An 18,446-nucleotide genomic window follows, 5' to 3' on the forward strand; every position below is an offset into this window, starting at 1 on the left:
CTAAGACAATGACAAAAGTGAATTACCAGTGGTTTTGAGAGATCCTCTGAGCCAGCAGGGGTCAGAATCCCAGATCACCACGTCCTGGAACTTTTTCTGAGCACGCAGGTGGACTCCTGCTCTTGACTGAAGGGTGCTTGTGGCCTGGTGCTAGGGGCAGATGGCTGGTGTTGACTGTGGGGGACGGAGCAGGAGGAAGGAGGAGAGGCCAGGCTCCTTGGCCCATCTTAGAATCTCCAAGCTGAGGGATCACTGGGTTCCATCGCCCCCCCCCCCGCCGCAAAAATACTTACTAGTAAAACTACTTTCAAAGAGTTCAAAGACATCCTTCATCCTCGTTTCACATTTAGAAAGATTTTGTATACTAAACAAACTAAATATATTAAGTGAAAATGAATGTATTTCCCCAATGCTTATTAAAAACATATTTGACTGCCAACAATGGTCTCTAATCAACATAGGAGTCCCAATATGAGGAATGCATGCAATGTTAGTCAAAGCAATGGAATTTGGGTCTTTGGTTAAGCCAGCCCTTTGCTGGGAAATGTAAATTTCCATCAGGTTTTTGAAATCTCAGACACAGACTATCTTTGAGAATCCAAAAGTTAGAGCTTCTGGACTAGACCAACTCCCATTTTACAAATGGGGAAAAGGAAGCCCAGAGGAAAGGGAAAAAGTGACTTGTCCAAGGACACATAGGGAGTTGGTGGCAGATCTGGAGCTTGAACCAGGTCTCCCAGCTTATGCTCTAGATCCATTTTTTTTCTTTACTTTGTAATCCTACACATCTTTAAATTTTTTATTGTTATGTTAATCACCATACATTACATCATTAGTTTTTGATGTAGTGTTCCATGATTCATTGTTTGTGCATAACACCCAGTGCTCCACGCAGAACGTGCCCTCTTTAATACTAATCACCAGGCTAACCCATCCCCCCAACCCCCCCCCCAGAACCCTCAGTTTGTTTTTCAGAGTCCATCGTCTCTCATGGTTCGTCTCCCCCTCCGATTTACTCCCCTTCATTCTTCCCCTCGTGCTATCTTCTTCTTTTTTTTCTTAACACATATTGCATTATTTGTTTCAGAGGTACAGATCTGTGATTCAACAGTCTTGCACAATTCACAGCGCTCACCATAGCACATACTCTCCCCAATGTCTATCACCCAGCCACCCCATCTCTCCTACCCACCCACCACTCCAGCAACCCTCAGTTTGTTTCCTGAGATTAAGAATTCCTCAGATCAGTGAGGTCATATGATACACGTCTTTCTCTGATTGACTTATTTCACTCAGCATAATACCCTCCAGTTCCAACCACGTCGTTGCAAATGGCAAGATCTCATTCCTTTTGATGGCTGCATAATATTCCATTGTGCATATATGCCACATCTTCTTTATCCATTCATCTGTTGATGGACATCTTGGCTCTTTCCACAGTTTGGCTATTGTGGACATTGCTGCTATAAACATTGGGGTGCACGTACCCCTTCGGATCCCTACATTTGTATCTCTGTGGTAAATACCCAGTAGTGCAATTGCTGGATCGTATGGTAGCTCTATTTTCAACTTTTTGAGGAACCTCCATACTGTTTTCCAGAGTGGTTGCACCAGCTTGCATTCCCACCAACAGTGTAGGAGGGTTCCCCTTTCTCTGCATCCCCGCCAACATCTGTCATTTCCTGACTTGTTGATTTTAGCCATTCTGACTGGTGTGAGGTGACATCTCATTGAGGTTTTGATTTGGATTTCCCTGATGCCGAGCGATTTTGAGCACTTTTTCATGTGTCTGTTGGCCATTTGGATGTCTTCTTTGGAAAAATGTCTGTTCATGTCCTCTGCCCATTTCTTGATTGGATTATTTGTTCTTTGGGTGTTGAGTTTGATAAGTTCTTTATAGATTTTAGATACTAGCCCTTTATCTGATATGTCATTTGCAAATATTTTCTCCCATTCTGTTGGTTGTCTTTTGGTTTTGTTGACTGTTTCTTTTGCTGTGCAAAAGCTTTTTATCTTGATGAAGTCCCAAGAGTTCATTTTTGCCCTTGCTTCCCTTGCCTTTGGTGATGTTTCTAGGAAGAAGTTGCTGTGGCTGAGGTCAAAGAGGTTGCTGCCTGTGTTCTCCTTTAGGATTTTGATGGACTCCTGTCTCACATTTAGGTCTTTCAACCATTTGGAGTCTATTTCTGTGTGTGGTGTAAGGAAATGGTCCAGTTTCATTCTTCTGCATGTGGCTGTCCAATTTTCCCAACACCAATTGTTGAAGAGACTGTCTTTTTTCCATTGGACATTCTTTCCTGCTTTGTCAAAGATCAGTTGACCATAGAGTTGAGGGTCCATTTCTGGGCTCTCGATTCTGTTCCATTGATCTATGTGTCTGTTTTTGTGCCAGTACCATACTGTCTTGATGATGACAGCTTTGTAATAGAGCTGGAAGTCCAGAATTGTGATGCCGTCAGCTTTGCTTCTCTTTTTCAACATTTCTCTGGCTATTCGGGGTCTCTTCCGGTTCCATACAAATTTTAGGATTATTTGTTCCATTTCTTTGAAAAAAGTGGATGGTATTTTGATGGATTGCATTGAATGTGTAGATTGCTCTAGGTAGCATTGACATCTTCACAATGTTTGTTCTTCCAATCCATGAGCATGGAACGTTTTTCCATTTCTTTGTGTCTTCCTCAATTTCTTTCATGAGTATTTTATAGTTTTCTGAGTACAGATCCTTTGCCTCTTTGGTTAGATATATTCCTAGGTATCTTATGGTTTTGGGTGCAATTGTAAATGGGATCGACTCCTTAATTTCTCTCTCTTCTGTCTTGGTGGTGGTGTATAGGAATGCCACTGATTTCTGTGCATTGATGTTATATCCTGCTACTTTACTGAATTCCTGTATGAGTTCTAGCAGTTTTGGGGTGGAGTCTTTTGGGTTTTCCACATACAGTATCATATCATCTGCAAAGAGTGAGAGTTTGACTTCCTTCTTGCCGATTTGGATAACTTTGATTTCTTTTTGTTGTCTGATTGCTGTGGCTAGGACTTCTAATACTATGTTGAATAGCAGTGGTGATAGTGGACATCCCTGCCGTGTTCCTGACCTTAGGGGGAAAGCTCTCAGCTTTTCCCCATTGAGAATGATATTCGCTGTAGGTTTTTCATAGATGGCTTTTATGATATTGAGGTATGTACCCACTATCCCTATACTCTGAAGAGTTTTGATCAAGAAAGGATGCTGTACTTTGTCAAATGCTTTTTCTGCATCTATTGAGAGGATCATATGATTCTTGTTCTTTCTTTTGTTAATATATTGTATCACGTTGATTGATTTGCGGATGTTGAACCAAGTTGCAGCCCAGGGATAAATCCCACTTGGTCATGGTGAATAATCCTTTTAATGTACTCTTGGACCCTATTGGCTAGTATTTTGGTGAGAATTTTTGCATCCATATTCATCAAGGATATTGGTCTGTCATTCTCCTTTTTGATGGGGTCTTTGTCTGGTTTTGGGATCAAGGTAATGGTGGCCTCCTAAAATGAGTTTGGAAGTTTTCCTTCCATTTCTATTTTTTGGAACAGTTTCAGGAGAATAGGTACTAATTCTTCTTTAAACGTTTGGTAGAATTCCCCTGGGAAGCCATCTGGCCCTAGGCTTTTGTTTTTTGGGAGATTTTTGATGACTGCTTCAATTTCCTTAGTGGTTATAGGTCTGTTCAGGTTTTCTATTTCATCCTGGTTCAATTTTGGTAGTTGATACAGCTCTAGGAATGCATCCATTTCTTCCAGGTTGTCTAATTTGCTGGCATAGAGTTGCTCGTAATATGTTCTTATAATTGTTTGTATTTCTTTGGTGTTGGTTGTGATCTCTCCTCTTTCATTCATGATTTTGTTGATTTGGGTCATTTCTCTTTTCTTTTTGATAAGTCTGGCCAGGGGTTTGTCAATCTTGTTAATTCTTTCAAAGAACCAGCTCCTGGTTTCGTCGATCTGTTCTACTGTTCTTTTGGTTTCTATTTCATTGATTTCTGCTCTGATCTTTATTATTTCTCTTCTCCTGCTGGGTTTAGGCTCTTTTTGTTGTTTTTTCTCTAGCTCCTTTAGGTGTAGGGTTAGGTTGTGTATTTGAGACCTTTCTTGTTTCTTGAGAAAGGCTTGTATTGTTAAATACTTTCCTCTCAGGACTGCCTTTGCTTCATCCCAAAGATTTTGAACAGTTGCATTTTCATTTTCATTGGTTTCCATGAATTTTTTTAATTCTTCTTTAATTTCCTGGTTGACCATTCATTCTTTAGTAGGATGCTCTTTAGCCTCCATGTATTTGAGTTCTTTCCGACTTTCTTCTTGTGATTGAGTTCCAGTTTCAAAGCATTGTGGTCTGAAAATATGCAGGGGATAATCCCAATCTTTTGGTACTGGCTGAGACCTGATTTGTGACCTAGGAGGTGATCTATTCTGGAGAATGTTCCATGGGCACTAGAGAAGAATGTGTATTCTGTTGCTTTGGGTTGGAATGTTCTGAATATGTCTGTGAAGTCCATTTGGTCCAGTGTGTCATTTAAAGTCTTTATTTCCTTGTTGATCTTTTGTTTAGATGATCTGTCCATTTCAGTCAGGAGGGCGTTAAAGTCCCCCACTATTATTGTATTGTTGTCAATGTGTTTCTTTGCTTTTGTTGTTAATTGGCTTATATAATTGGCTGCTCCCAAGTTAGGGGCATAGATATTTACAATTTTTAGATCTTCTTGCTGGATAGACCCTTTAAGTAGGATATAGTGTCCTTCCTCATCTCTTATTACAGTCTGTGGTTTAAAATCTAATTTATCTGATATAAGGATTGCCACCCCAGCTTTCTTTTGGTGTCCATTAGCATGGTAAATGGTTTTCCACCCCCTCACTTTCAATGTGGGGGTGTCTTTGGGTGTAAAATGAGTCTCTTGCAGACAGCATATCGATGGGTCTTGTTTTTTAATCCAATCTGATAGCTGTGTCTTTTGATTGGGGCATTTAGCCCATTTACATTCAGAGTAACTTCAGAGATATGAATTTAGTGCCATTGTATTGCCTGTAAGGTGACTGTTACTGTATATTGTCTGTGTTCCTTTCTGGTCTATGCTGCTTTTAGGCTCTCTCTTTGCTTAGAGGACCTCTTTCAATATTTCTTGTAGGGCTGGTTTCGTGTTTGCAAATTCCTTTAGTTTTTGTGTGTCCTGGAAGATTTTTATCTCTCCTATTTTCAGTGACAGCCTAGCTGGATATAGTATTCTTGGCTGCATATTTTTCTCGTTTAGTGCTCTGAAGATGTCATGCCAGTCCTTTCTGGCCTGCCAGGTCTCTGTGGATAGGTCTGTTGCCAATCTAATGTTTCTACCATTGTAGGTTACATATTTCTTCTCCCGAGCTGCTTTCAAGATTTTTCTCTCTGTCTCTGAGACTTCTAAGTTTTACTATTAGATGTTGGGGTGTTGACCTATTTTTATTGATTTTGAGAGGGGTTCTCTGTGCCTCCTGGATTTTGATGCCTGTTTCCTTCCCCGAATTAGGGAAGTTCTGCTATAATTTGCTCCAATATACCTTCTGCCCCTCTCTCTCTTTCTTCTTCTTCTGGGATCCCAGTTATTCTAATGTTGTTTCATCTTATGGTATCGCTTATCTCTCGAATTCTGCCCTCGTGATCCAGTAGTTGTTTATTTCTCTTTTTCTCAGCTTCTTTATTTTCCATCATTTGCTCTTCTATATCGCTGATTCTCTCTTCTGCCTCATTTATCCTAGCAGTTAGTGCCCCCAGTTTTGATTACACCTCATTAATAGCCTTTTTGATTTTGACTTGGTTAGATTTTAGTTCTTTTATTTCTCCAGGATGTGTTTCTCTAATAACTTCCAGGCTTTTTTCAAGCCCAGCTAGTATCTTTAAAATCATGATTCTGAACTCTAGGTCCAACATCGCACTAATGTCTGTATTGAGTAGGTCCCTGGTGGACGGTACTACCTCTTGTTCTTTTTGCTGAGGTGATTTTTTTCATCTTGTCATTTTGTCCAGAGGAGAATAGATGAATGAGGGAACAAAATGCTAACAGGTTAACCACGTCCCCAGAAAATATACTCTAAACAAATCAGAAAAGACCTGAAACCAGGGGGAACGAAAGGGAAAGAAAGAAAAAAGAGAAAAAAAAGAAAAAGATAAAGATAAAAACAAACAAAAACAGAACAAAACAAAAAAAGCAGAATATGATCAAATATGATCGGGCTTGTGCATAGATCAGTGCCCCACACTAGATTTTGGGTGTATTTTGGTCTGTTAGAAGAAAGTGCCTCCTAAAATTTTAAAGAAAGAAAGACATATATGTGCTGCCGAAGCGAGCACATGAAAGACTTATATATGTACAAAATAAGGGTTGGTACAATGAAGGGATGGAATATGACTGTAAAGATGAAAATTATAAAAATTTTAAAAAAGGAATTGATAAGGTGCTTGAAAAAAGAAAGAAGAAGATTAAAAAAAAGAAAGAAAGAAAGAAAGAAAAAGGGGAGAGAATGTGATCATGCAGGAGACTAGAACAAAGCCATACACTAGAGATTTAGGGTATATTTTGGTATGTTAGAAGAAACTGTATCTCAAAATTTTAAAGAGAGAACAACTTATATATATATGCCAAAAATAAGGGTAACTACTATGAAGGGATAGAATTGACTCTAAAAATAAAAAATAAAAATGTTTATTTATTTATTTTTAAATGTTTTTTTTTTAAAAGGGATTGATAAGATGTGGGTTGAAAAAGGGAAAAAGAAAAATTAAAAAAAAAAACAGTTAAAAAATTAACTTTGAAAGACTAATGAATCATGGTAAAAAAGCCATGAATTCTATGTGCAGCATTCCCCTAGAGCTGGAGTTTTCCCGTTCTCCTTGATCGGTAAACTTGGTCTTGGCTGGCTGTTCTTGCTGATCTTCTGGGGGAGGGGCCTGTTGCCGTGGTTCCCAAATGTCTTTGCTGGAGGCGGAATTGCCCCGTCCTGGTCGGTCCAGGCTAAGCAATCTGCTCGGGTTTGCTCTTGGGAGCTTTTGTTCCCTGCAAGCTTTCCCTACAGCTTTGGAGGATGAAGGTGAAAATGGCGGCCTCCTAATCTCCTCCCTGGAGGAGCCGAGAACTCGGGGCCCCGCTCCTCAGTGCGCCCCCAGAGAAAAGCAGTCACTCCCGTCTCCTCAGTCTCTGGCCGCACTCTGTGCTCACCCGGCCTGTGACCGAATGTTTCTATCTCTGGCACCCGACTCGGTGTGGAGTCTCCAAACCCAGCAGATCCCTGCGGTGCACTCTCCCGCCGCTCCTCCCCAGGGGAGGAAGGAGAGTCTCCCCGGATCTGCTGCTTGTTGGGTCCCTGCTGGAGGAGCAGTGGCCCGACTGGGCCACCGACCACAGTTTATGGCAACCCCGAGCTGAGAGCCCACGCCTCGGCTCCCTCTCTGCAGCCCGCTTCCCCGCTCCGATACCCGGGAGCTCTGCCGCACTCAGGCACCCCTAGTCTTTCTGTGACCCCGAGGGTCCTGAGACCACACTGTCCTGTGAGGGTTCCACCCCCCGCTTAGCCACTGGAGCGACATCCCTCAGCGGAGCCGACTTCTAAAAGTTCCGATTTTGTGCTCCGAGGCTCTATCACTTGCCAGAAACGGCCGACGGAGGCCCCCTCCCCTGCTGCCTAGCCTCCCGAATATCACCTCGGATTCACTTCTCCGCACGTCCTACCTTCCAGTAAGTGGTCGCTTCTCTGTTCAGAGAGTTGTTCTTATTCTTTTCTTTGATCTCCTGTTGAGTTCGTAGGTGTTCAGAATGGTTTGATCCCTATTCAGCTGAATTCCTGAGACCAGAAGAAATCCAGGTCTCCTACTCCTCCGCCATCTTGCTCCGCCCTTTGTAATCCTACACATCTAAAGATCTTCTTCTGAGAAGGGCTAGATCCATTTTTTTTTTTAGCACCTAGACCCCCTGCCTGTTCTAAAGTTGGAAAACAGAAATGCATAGAACCAGCCCCAGCGTTCCCAACCTGCTGATGCTTCTACAGATCCAGACTCAAGTAGGAGTGGGGAGTGACAGCTCATCACACCTGCTACAGAACTCAAATTGTGTCAGGTATTAACACCCAGTTCACAACCAACTGAGACTCCATCTCTCAAATGACTCATGTTGACTGTGGAATGAGCTCCAGCCAAGGTCATAGTGCCATCCTCAAGCCTGCCCTTGCTGTTTCTTCCCATCTCCTGTTTAGCTAGAAAATGCAAAGTCTGATCTTTTGTCAAATCAAACAGGCAGATATCATTTAAAGCTCTCTTGGCTCTGGCTGGATTCCCTGGGACTTCTCAGAGTTAGGAGAGGCTTCCCTGTCCAAACTTGCCAACTGAAGAGACACAGGCAGGGGAGGAGGGAGTGGTTGTACATTTTCAGTCCAAGGTGGATCTTACTCACTCTTAAAATTATGGCACCATGATTTACTTTTTCTTTTTTTCTCCCTCACGGGGCAGGTGGTAGAAGTGTCATTTCTTTGTCATTGAAAGTTAAATGTCCTTTGGCTAAGCACAAGGGACTCTGTTATAGAACGATTGTACCTCTGGCCAAGCATGCTCCTTCATAGCAGTGGCATGACTGTCCAATCATTAGATCATAATTCTGACATCCTACATGCTTGTTCTCCTTCTTACTACAGAGATTGGAGGAAAGCAGATGTTTTTAAAAGACATGTAAATTTATTTATTTATTTATTTATTTTTTGGCTTACGAAAATTTATTATTGTCATGTTTTCACATCAAAACTTAGGATCTTGGTCTTTCCTTCTTGCCTTTGTATAAGGCCAAGAGAGAGACATTGGCTACTTTGACAACCTTAAAGTGAACTCCAGGAATGTCACCAACAGCATGGCCTTTGCAACCAAGCAACCAGAACCTCATCATTTTCCCCAATAAAATTCAGACAACCATCATTGGGTACAAAGGCTGTGATTTTTTTGCCATTCTTGATCAGCTGGACCCTGACACACTTCCTGATGGCAGAATTTGGCTGCTTGGCTTCAACTCCTACTTTTTCCAGCAAGTTCCTTTTGCATGGGAAGCACCTCCAAAAGGCTTGGCCTTCAGGGCTGTGCCCAAATGGGCTTTCTTGTACTGTTTATCATGCCACTTCTGATCTCGTGGGTGGCTGCGGAGCTTCCTGGCAGTACGGAGACCACGACACTTGCCCATCCTGCCGGCGCCACGGGCCTAAGCAAAAGAGCAAGACATGTAAATTTAAATTTGGGACTTCCAAGTAAAACTCATGTAACTTTTTTGTTAATTGCACACTATACCGGCAGCAGCCCTCACCTCGTTAGTCAATAAGCATTTAGTGGTGCTCCTGGGCAAGGAGCTGGGGAGGACTGAGTGAGTAAGTGAGTGAGCATGTGGATGAATGAATGAACACACGCCACACTCTGTCTAGGGTGCACCTCCATACCACATTTTCCATTCTCTTGCTGACACTTGCAATTGCTCCCCTGTTAAAATGTCAGCCCATGCATGAGTGCAAAGACTGTTTCTGTCTTATTCATCACAGTCCCTGGCATGGCCCCAGGCACAAACATATTTGTTAAGTGGAGGGTGGTTGGTTGGATGGAAGGATGGGTTGATGAATAAATGTATGAACAAATGAATGGTGAGAAAGAATGGTTTTCACCAAGTATTTTTTCATTTCCTTACTTATTCATTTTTATGTCTATTTTCATTCTTCTGCATTCATCTCTTTATAGCTTGCTTCATTCCAGAAAGGACTTAAAACATCATCGGAGGTGAAAGTTTTAATTTTGGGCCCCAAAGCAAATATTTCAGCCCGTGTCCCCCTCAGGTCATCATAATTTAGAACTGGACAGCATTTCCTGAACACTTGTCCCAGTCCAGGTGGGTCATGGAGGGATCATAAAACATGATTCTTGTCCTTCAAATGCTTTGAGTGTGGCAGTATAAAAGACTCATGCCAGTTCTGAAGAGAATGAAGGGATTCGTCCAAGGACTACCTAATGCAATGACAGCAAAGGGGGGAGGAAGGACATTTGCCTGAGCAGAATCAATCATATCTTAGTTTTTGTTTCTCCCTCATAGTGCTGGTCATTCAGCAATTGCTTGATACTTTTCAAAGAGATTTTATTAACACATAGGGGAAAGAGGTGCCACTTAGGACAAAGATTTATTTTCTTAGCATCCATGCAAACCAACTACTTTAGTTGCCCTTTTTGGGCTAGAAGGGAATGGGCAGAAATGAACACGTTTTGGGAATTCTTTTGACCCCTTTTACTGAAAACCATAATAAGCATCAATAATCTGACAGGCTGTGGGCTGGATGCTGGGCTGCTGTTGGAAAGATCACAGTCTAGTGTAGACAAGGAAACAGGTGATCATAATACAGTATTAATGAGAGTGGTGACTGAGGTCCATACCTGGGTGCTGTGGGAGCAAAGAGGAGGGTGCTTACCTGAGCCATGGGCTTCAAGAAAGCTTCTTGATAAACCAATGGGACTTAGCCAAGGGAAGAAGAGGATGTTCCAGAAAGAGAGACCCCTCTGAACAATGGCCTGGGGACATGAAAGAGCACAACATGTTTAGGAAGCTATGAGTCTGTATCACTGTGGCCTGGAGTGCATGGAGGGTGGGGGATTACGGAGAAACTGAGAGGTGAAGCCGGAGAGGTAGGCAAGTGCTATCTCATGAATGACTTTATGAGTCATACTAAGGAGTTCAGATTTCATTTCAAATGCAGTAGGGAAGCAGACACTGCAGGATTTTTATGCAGGAGGACATGATCAAATACATGTTCTAGACTCGTTTCTTGGACACAATGCAGTGGTTGGAGAAGGGAAGACTGGTGGCAGGGAGAGAGTTAGGAGACTTGTATAGCAGCAGGAAGATATGAGGCCTGGATTAGTGTAGTGACAGAATAGTGAACCATAGATGGATTCAAGACTATTGTAGAAATATCTGTGAAAAACAGAAAATGCTCAAGAGAGAGGCCAGCAGTGGGCCTTCTGGTTTTCAATTTCACCTGCTCCTCCCTGGTACCTTCATTCCATCCACCTCCGCTGCTGGGATTCAATTCATTTCAGATGGTCTTAGAGCTCTCATGGTGGCAAGAAAAAAAACCCACCCCAAAGCAGGACTTTATAAGCAAATCAAACCTTTTCCCTTGTAAGTTCATCTATTAAAAGTAAACCCTATCATCTTGAGCTTTTAGCAGGGAGATTTTTCTCTGAATTTTCTTAATCAGCAGGGGTAAGGTGAGGGCAATTTTGCAGCTCAAGTCTACTCAAAATTGCTCCTTCAAAGAGCCAGAGATCCTGGCCCTTGGCCTGAAACTGGACACGGTTGTTTTTGCGCCTGCTGTACACTAGATTACCTTGGGGGCTTTGAACACCCACAAAAGCCAGGCCACACCCCCAACCAAGCACATCAGGGCCTTTGGGGGGGTGGAGCCCAGGCATCAGATTTTGTTAAGAGTCTCCAGGTGATCCCAGGGTGTAGCCAAGTTTGAGAAGCACTGAAGGAGAGGAAGTGTGCTAACTGACCTGGTAGCCATACAGAATCAAATTCCTACACCTCTTGGGAGAGGTCCACTGAGGCCAGGAAAGGTGAATCTTAGTTCTCTGAGTACATGAGAGTGTTGTTTTATGAAAAATTTCCTAAAGAACAAGAAGATAAAAACTTTAACAGAGTTGCCTGAGGTTAGAAGAGATTGAAGGGTCCCACAGTTCATTCCTCTGCCCCTAGCTTGCCTAACTGCCTCAGAACAGTCTGTGTCAGACCAGTTTCCACCTATCCCAATCTAGAGGAGATCCTCAGGACACCCTCACCGCCATTACATGCTCACCTTTCTTAGGCGAGTCTGGGGGCTTCTCAACACTCCCCACCAATTGTCTCTAACGGCAGAAGGAAAAGAAGATCCTGTGAAGGAGTCAAAATCCCTTCCTCTACCTGTAGCGGAGGAAAAATAATTTTCCCTCTACTTTTCGGAGTTCTTTCCTGAGACTCCCAGTAATAAAAGACAAAATAAAAGGAGGAAAAACAAGCAAATTTATTAACGTGTACACCTCAGGTATACTGGGAGACATCCAGGGAAAGATGAGTAACTCACTGAGGTAGGCTAAGCCACCAGTTTAAATACCATCTTTAGCTAAAGACAAGAGAAAGTTGGGGGAGGAGGAGGCCAGCTATGGGAGGTTACCAGAAAAAGCAGGGTAAACACGGGTAAGGCATAATTTGCAGATTTAAGTAGGTGCCTTCTCCTTGATTAGGGTCTCTTGTGATGGAGTCATCCTCCTCTTCTGGTACAGAGAAGGAGACACATTACAAACGGGGATTTCCTTTATAAATGTAAATGTCCTTTACAAAAGGATAACTTGTACTTTTCTGTACTTCTGTTTTCAGAGCTTCTCCCATGTCTCTGTTTCTCAAAATAATCAGCTCCAAATAATCCGTACGCCAAAGAGATGTATTTTGCGGTGAAATATCCTGCTATCCTTCATAATTGTCTCAGGTTCTCTCCAGCTGGGGTCCATAAATTAGACTGGCCAAGGACAGATTAATGAGAAAAGCAAACAGAAGTTTATTAACATATGTATCATATATGTACACATGGGAGCATGGAGTGATGAGTAAAGGGGTGGTCAGAACTTGAGTTTAAATACCAACAAAAGAAAAGGGGCTTGGGGCTTCCTGGCAGAGGGAGGGAAGTTTTGGGAAGGTGACCAAGAAAAGTATGGTGAACAGATTTGTTTAGTGAGGTCTGTTATGCATATTTAAATTGGTTTCTTCTCTACTGATGAGAGTTATTCATAGTCTTCCTCTTCCTCATACAGGAGAGGGAGACATCTTTACAAATGGAAAAATCCTTTATAAATATAAATTTCCATACAAAAGGAAAACTTGTGCCATGTTTTTAGAGCTTTTCCTGCTTCTGCTGGTTCTCAGTGGCCTTTAGCTCAAATAATCCATGTGCCAAAAAGTCATATTTTGGGGTGGTGTTGGGGAGTAAAAATTTATTCTGCCCTTCAGAGTTTTTTTTTTTTTTTGGCTGGCCTAAGAATTAAACTGACCCGAGACAGATTAGCAGGAGAAAATCAAATTTAGTTTATGTACATAGGGGGAATCCACATAAACATGAGAGATTCCAAAGACAGGTAGAATGAGGTATAAATGTCAGTCTGAACCGAGGAGGAGGGGCTACAGGTCTGTGATTTCAAGGGGAAGGAAAGCAATTCACAGGAAGGTGAAAAAGAGTAAATGTTTGGTAAACAAATGTTTGCTAGGGCATTTGGAAATAATGGGACGTGGAGAGGAATTTTAACAAACAGATTTTGCAAAGTTCCTCTCTGTCTACCAAGCCTGAAAGAGGACTTTACCGCCATTTTGACCTTAGTCTGTACTTTCTGTTTAAGTTCTTTCCAGCTTATCTCTTAACTCAGGCAAAAGACTTGGAGGGCAAACCATCCCATGAAGGGAGTGGAAAACTACCCCCTCAAGCAATAAGGACTGCCCTGACTCCAACAATACCCTGTGTGATTGACCCCAGGGCAATGATCAACCTGACTTTTACTGCCCACCTGCATGTACCCACCCACCTTTGTCCCACGTTTTACTTATATAAACCTAGAAGTATTTTCAGCACTTTGGACATTAGTCCACTGTCTTCCCAGTGTTGGCCTCACTGAAATAAATTCCGTTTTCATTTCACCACCGTTCATCTCTCTGCCTTTGGATTTTGTCGGTGGTGAGTGGTGGAATCTGGTCTGTTTGGGACCCTACCCCTGAACCCTGGTTACATACCTTATTTATCTATGGTGATAGCTCCTTCCCTGAAGCAGGTCCTCTAAATTTTTTTAGGCAGTTAGGGGAAGATCCCACAGGTTTTTCCTGAGGCTTCTTAGTTCCTAAAAATAATTGGCCTAAAACAATCCACATGCCAAAGAGACATATTTCGGGGTGGCATATTTTGTTCCCCTATAGTGGCGTGTTCTGGTACACCTCAGACCCATAAACCCAGGGCAGAGCCTCAGAGAGCCTGCAGATGCATGGGAGCTCTGGTTTGACCGTAAACAATTATGGTAATCTTGTCCTCTCTCCTCTAGTATGTCAATGTTGATTTCAATATAAAACTAATGTTTATAAATCACCAACTTTTATCTCCAAAAGATGGTCCATATTTATTTCTGCGGCTTCTTGCACGAACTGACAGCCCAGTGTACACACTGAAGATGATGATGGTGATGGTAAGTATTGTATACATGGCCCAGGCTGAGATTAAAGAGAGCAGAATATACCACCCCAAAATATGCCTTGTTAGCATAAGGATTATTTCAGTCTGATTATTTTTAAGAAAAAACAGGTATAAGAAAAACTCCAAAAACTGAGAAGTTACCTTTTTGCAGGAGACATTTACATTGATTAGCGAAATCTCCATTTACAAGAGTATCTGTCTGTACTGGGAAGAGAAGGATGACTCTAAATCTCTAGATACTCTTATCAATGGAGAAAGCAAGGACTTCAATTTGCCTAACAGCCTTACCTTGTTTACTGTGCTTTTCCTGGTCACCTCCCACAACTGACTCCCTACCCTCCAGCATCTTCATTGTCTTTAGCTAGAGATGTTATTTAAGGTGGTGGCTTGGGTCATTTTGGAGAGTCACTCAGTTTCCCTGGGCATCTCCCATGTACATAGGAGGTATAGGTGTTGTTAAACTTTTGTTTGTTTTTCTCCTGTGAATCTGGCTTTTATTACAGGGGATCTCAGGCAAGAACCTAGAAGAATAGAGGGAAAATGATTTTTCCCCCCTCACATGATGCACGCGTGCAGTGGAAAGTGCATGGGATTTAGAGCTAGAAAGTCCTGTGTTTGAACACTAGCTATGACATTTACAGAGTGTGTGGCCTTGGGAAATATCCTTAACTTCTTGGAGACTCTGTTTACCTGTAAAATGGGACCGTGATGTCTGAGTTAAGGTTGTTATTAAGATGAGAGATATTCTATATGTCTGACAGACATTGAATAAATGCTGGTGACTCATTATAGAATTCCCTAATATCCACTAAAACTTCTCTAGTCATAAAGTGGAGAACAGGCAGCTGATGTTGTCTTTTTCATATCTGTGACCCTGTCCACTGGGATCCTTCTCTGGGCATCCCTGAGCCCCCCCAGAGCACACAGCCCAGCTCAGGGCCTGATCCACAGCAGGTCTCAGATGAACATGTCGTAAACTCACCTCCATCATGTCTAGTGCATAGGGAGACCCAGCAATCAAACATATTGATTAGTGCTCCCTAATAAGGTCATGCACAATGTCCCATTCTCATGTGACACTGTGAGAGGGCCAGTTAAGGGTGAGGTCTAGTGTGAGGACAGCTGGGTCACAAAGCACACTGACCCTGGTAGAGACACCATGAGTACCTGAGTCAGAAACTCCTCCACGGCCATAGGGCTCACTCCCCTTGCACTGCTAAGCCCCAGGTACGCGACGATGACCAGAATCCTACATCAGGAGTAAGTGGCTGGCATTTTCCACTGCTGTTGGGCTAAATGGGCTTCTTCCTTTCCAAGTCCTCCTCCCTATAGATTGCCAATGCCTGGAGAGGAAAAGTAAGGCCTCTCTGGACTGAAGTGGGGAGGAACATGTGCCTAAGCAGTCTCTATCCACCTCGGCTGCCTGGCCAACACCTAGGAGAACCTGGGGCAGCCATGGAGCCATCTGTTCAGTGAGTGGAAAAGAAGGATGGTCCTATTATGTGGAATGTTCAGGCCTGACTGCCCTACATTGCTGCATGTCCATTGCAAATGACTGAGTTCCTGTTGATCCCAGAACCCCAGGGCTCTCAGCGACTGAGGGAGCTACAACCTTTCCAGAGTTCTGAGAAGGAGGTGGAGGGAGGAGGTGATCGCCTCTCCCTTCCTGCACGGACATGGTTATATGAGAGTGGTTGATAGCACACATGCTTTGGAGGCAGCAGTACTACATTCCGGCCCCACTGCTGCCACATGGTAGCTATGTGGCCTTGGGCAAGGTACTCAGTCTCTCTATGACTTCATTCCCTCAATCATAAGAGTAATTGTGTTAATGACGCCAAAAAACCTCCTGGGAGTATGGTGAGGTCTAGAGATGTTGTTTTATTTGAGGCAAATTTTGCTCGGACTGAGATTGTCTATTCCAATAATTTATTTAATGCAAGTTCACCATGGGAATTATAATTTATAATAATATTTCACAGGCCAATAGCACACAGGATAATGTCTCTTAATAAGCCAATAAAGAAATAACATACTACAAACCAATGATAGATTAATTACACTATTGTTCCAGGCAAATGGGAGATGAAAGAAATAAAGTTCAAATTTAGTTGAGGTGTACCTTTCTACAAGTTGGTTCTCAGTAGAGTCTGTCCTTCCAACCAAAAGCTGGGCACCTGCTGGCCTAGATCTTCGCTGCTGTGGGTGACAGCACAGGTACTGGCAGGCAGTTCTGCCGCTCTGAAGGTTACTACTCCGGGGACTGTTACATGACTTGTACCACTGTTTGTAAGGAGTAGCCTGGCCAAGGCAGGAGCAGATGTCTGCTCTCTTCCTGAGACTGCCACATGGTTTAACGCCCCTGCTGACCAAGAGTGGCTTGGCTACAGTAGGACCAAGGGTCTCAAGAACTCCAGAGATCTATTTAGATCAGCAAAGAGCAGCCCTGCCCAGACCAGACATTAAGTCCTCACAAATTCCTGATATTTAAAGTTTAAATGTCTCTTCTATCATAGCTATTCCTCCATGGGCTTTTATCAGTAAGTTCCCAGTGGTGCCCATCAACTGTTGAGCTACTGAGTGCTTATCGACAGCAACAGATGTCGATGACAACATCCTGATACAGCTTCCTCAGTGTAAACAAATTCACCCTTAGATCAAAACAGCTTCACTGAAGCCATAAACAAGTGAATTTGAAAACATAACAAATCAATACACAATAGTCTACCTAGAGCCCTTCACAGCACACCATTGTGAGCTTACAGGAAATGCTTACTAAGGCTAGTTATGTTTATGGGGTTCCCCTGGCCTGGAATGCTATTCCCTGTTCCATTTCTACCAGCAAACCTCAGTTTTCGGACTCCATGAAAAAAAATGTTCTCCTCTGTGATGCCGTCCATGGCTCCTGCAGAGCTGCCCATTTCTCTAAGCCCCAAAGCCCCCTGCAAGTGCTCCTTCAGCAACTATTACCTGAGTGGAAACTGGTACCAGGGACTGGGCTAAATGTTATGGATGCAAAGGTTAAAATAAAAGCCATCTTTCCCTCGAGAAGATCATAATCGGGAGCAAAACTGACAAGAAACAATTACAATCCAATATGAAAATTGCTTCGATGAAGTCACACGCACAGTTTAGGGAGCGTTGGAGAAGGAGAATCACCATGAACGCTGATCATGTGCATCATGATTTTGTCTGTAAGTCTGGTTTTTTAGCTAGGCTTTGAGTTGCTCAAGAATGGTAGTGTTTATCCTTATATCTCTTTCTGCAGTTAGCATAGTCCCATGTTCAATAAGTGGGTGTTGCCCGTGAATGCATGAATGGATGAACAAATGAATGGGTCTTTAAAGACTACTGCCGTTGTGGGGACTTTGGTATGTCTGCAGGAGCTGAGACCCAGGCTTTGTTTCAGGGTGATGCATGCTTAGTGGAGACCCATACCCGCAGCAGAGTCCCATGCTTTATGAAGAGTTCTGGTCCTGACTCTACTGATGGTCATGTGTCTAAGCCTCAATTTCCCCATCTATAAGGATAGTGATGATAATTACAGCTGCTGTCTAGCTCATGGCAGCATTGGGAAGTTCAAATGGGATTCACTCATACAACAAATATTCATTGAACACAGCCTTTTCCTGTTTCTGTGTAACGTGGCACAGCAGAGGAAGGCAAAGTGTGGGCAAGCTACATCCAGATGAAAAGACAAGGTGATTTTGGCTAAAATGTGGCCTCCCAAAACAAGACCAATATTGCCAATGGAGTCTTGGGATTCAACCCAGTGGTCATAGCTTCCGATTTCCCCTCCTCCTGGCTACAGCTCCTCACAGCGGGTGCTCCATAGACTTGTCATATCTGTTAGAGGGGAATTTAAGTGTAAGCTCCTAAGATGGGGATACATTGAAGGCCTCATGGGGAGTTTTTTCCAGAATGTACCTGTCTCCTCCTTTATGCCTTTATCTTTCGGGAAGGAAGGAAGGAAAGGAAGAAAGAAGGAAAGAATACTTTTTATGCTTAAGAGAAAGAGCCATCAATAAATAAGAAATGCTTGTTGCATGTCCCTGTGTAAGAGGCACTGGGCTGGATACTGGGTCTGGGAGAGGACAAGTTGCGAAGGTGAGTGAGGATATGAATCGGATACAGCTCCTCCTTTCAGGAAGTTCACATTCATTTAAGGGAGG

General features: G+C 42.9%; 1 pseudogene; it reads right to left on the reverse strand.

Moving 5' to 3' along the window:
- Positions 1 to 8,792: 8,792 nt before the first annotated feature.
- LOC113918623 lies at positions 8,793 to 16,470 on the reverse strand (annotated as a pseudogene).
- Positions 16,471 to 18,446: the final 1,976 nt, after the last annotated feature.

The sequence above is a fragment of the Zalophus californianus genome, chromosome 1, assembly GCF_009762305.2.
Source record: "Zalophus californianus isolate mZalCal1 chromosome 1, mZalCal1.pri.v2, whole genome shotgun sequence".
NCBI classification, from domain to species: domain Eukaryota; kingdom Metazoa; phylum Chordata; class Mammalia; order Carnivora; family Otariidae; genus Zalophus; species Zalophus californianus.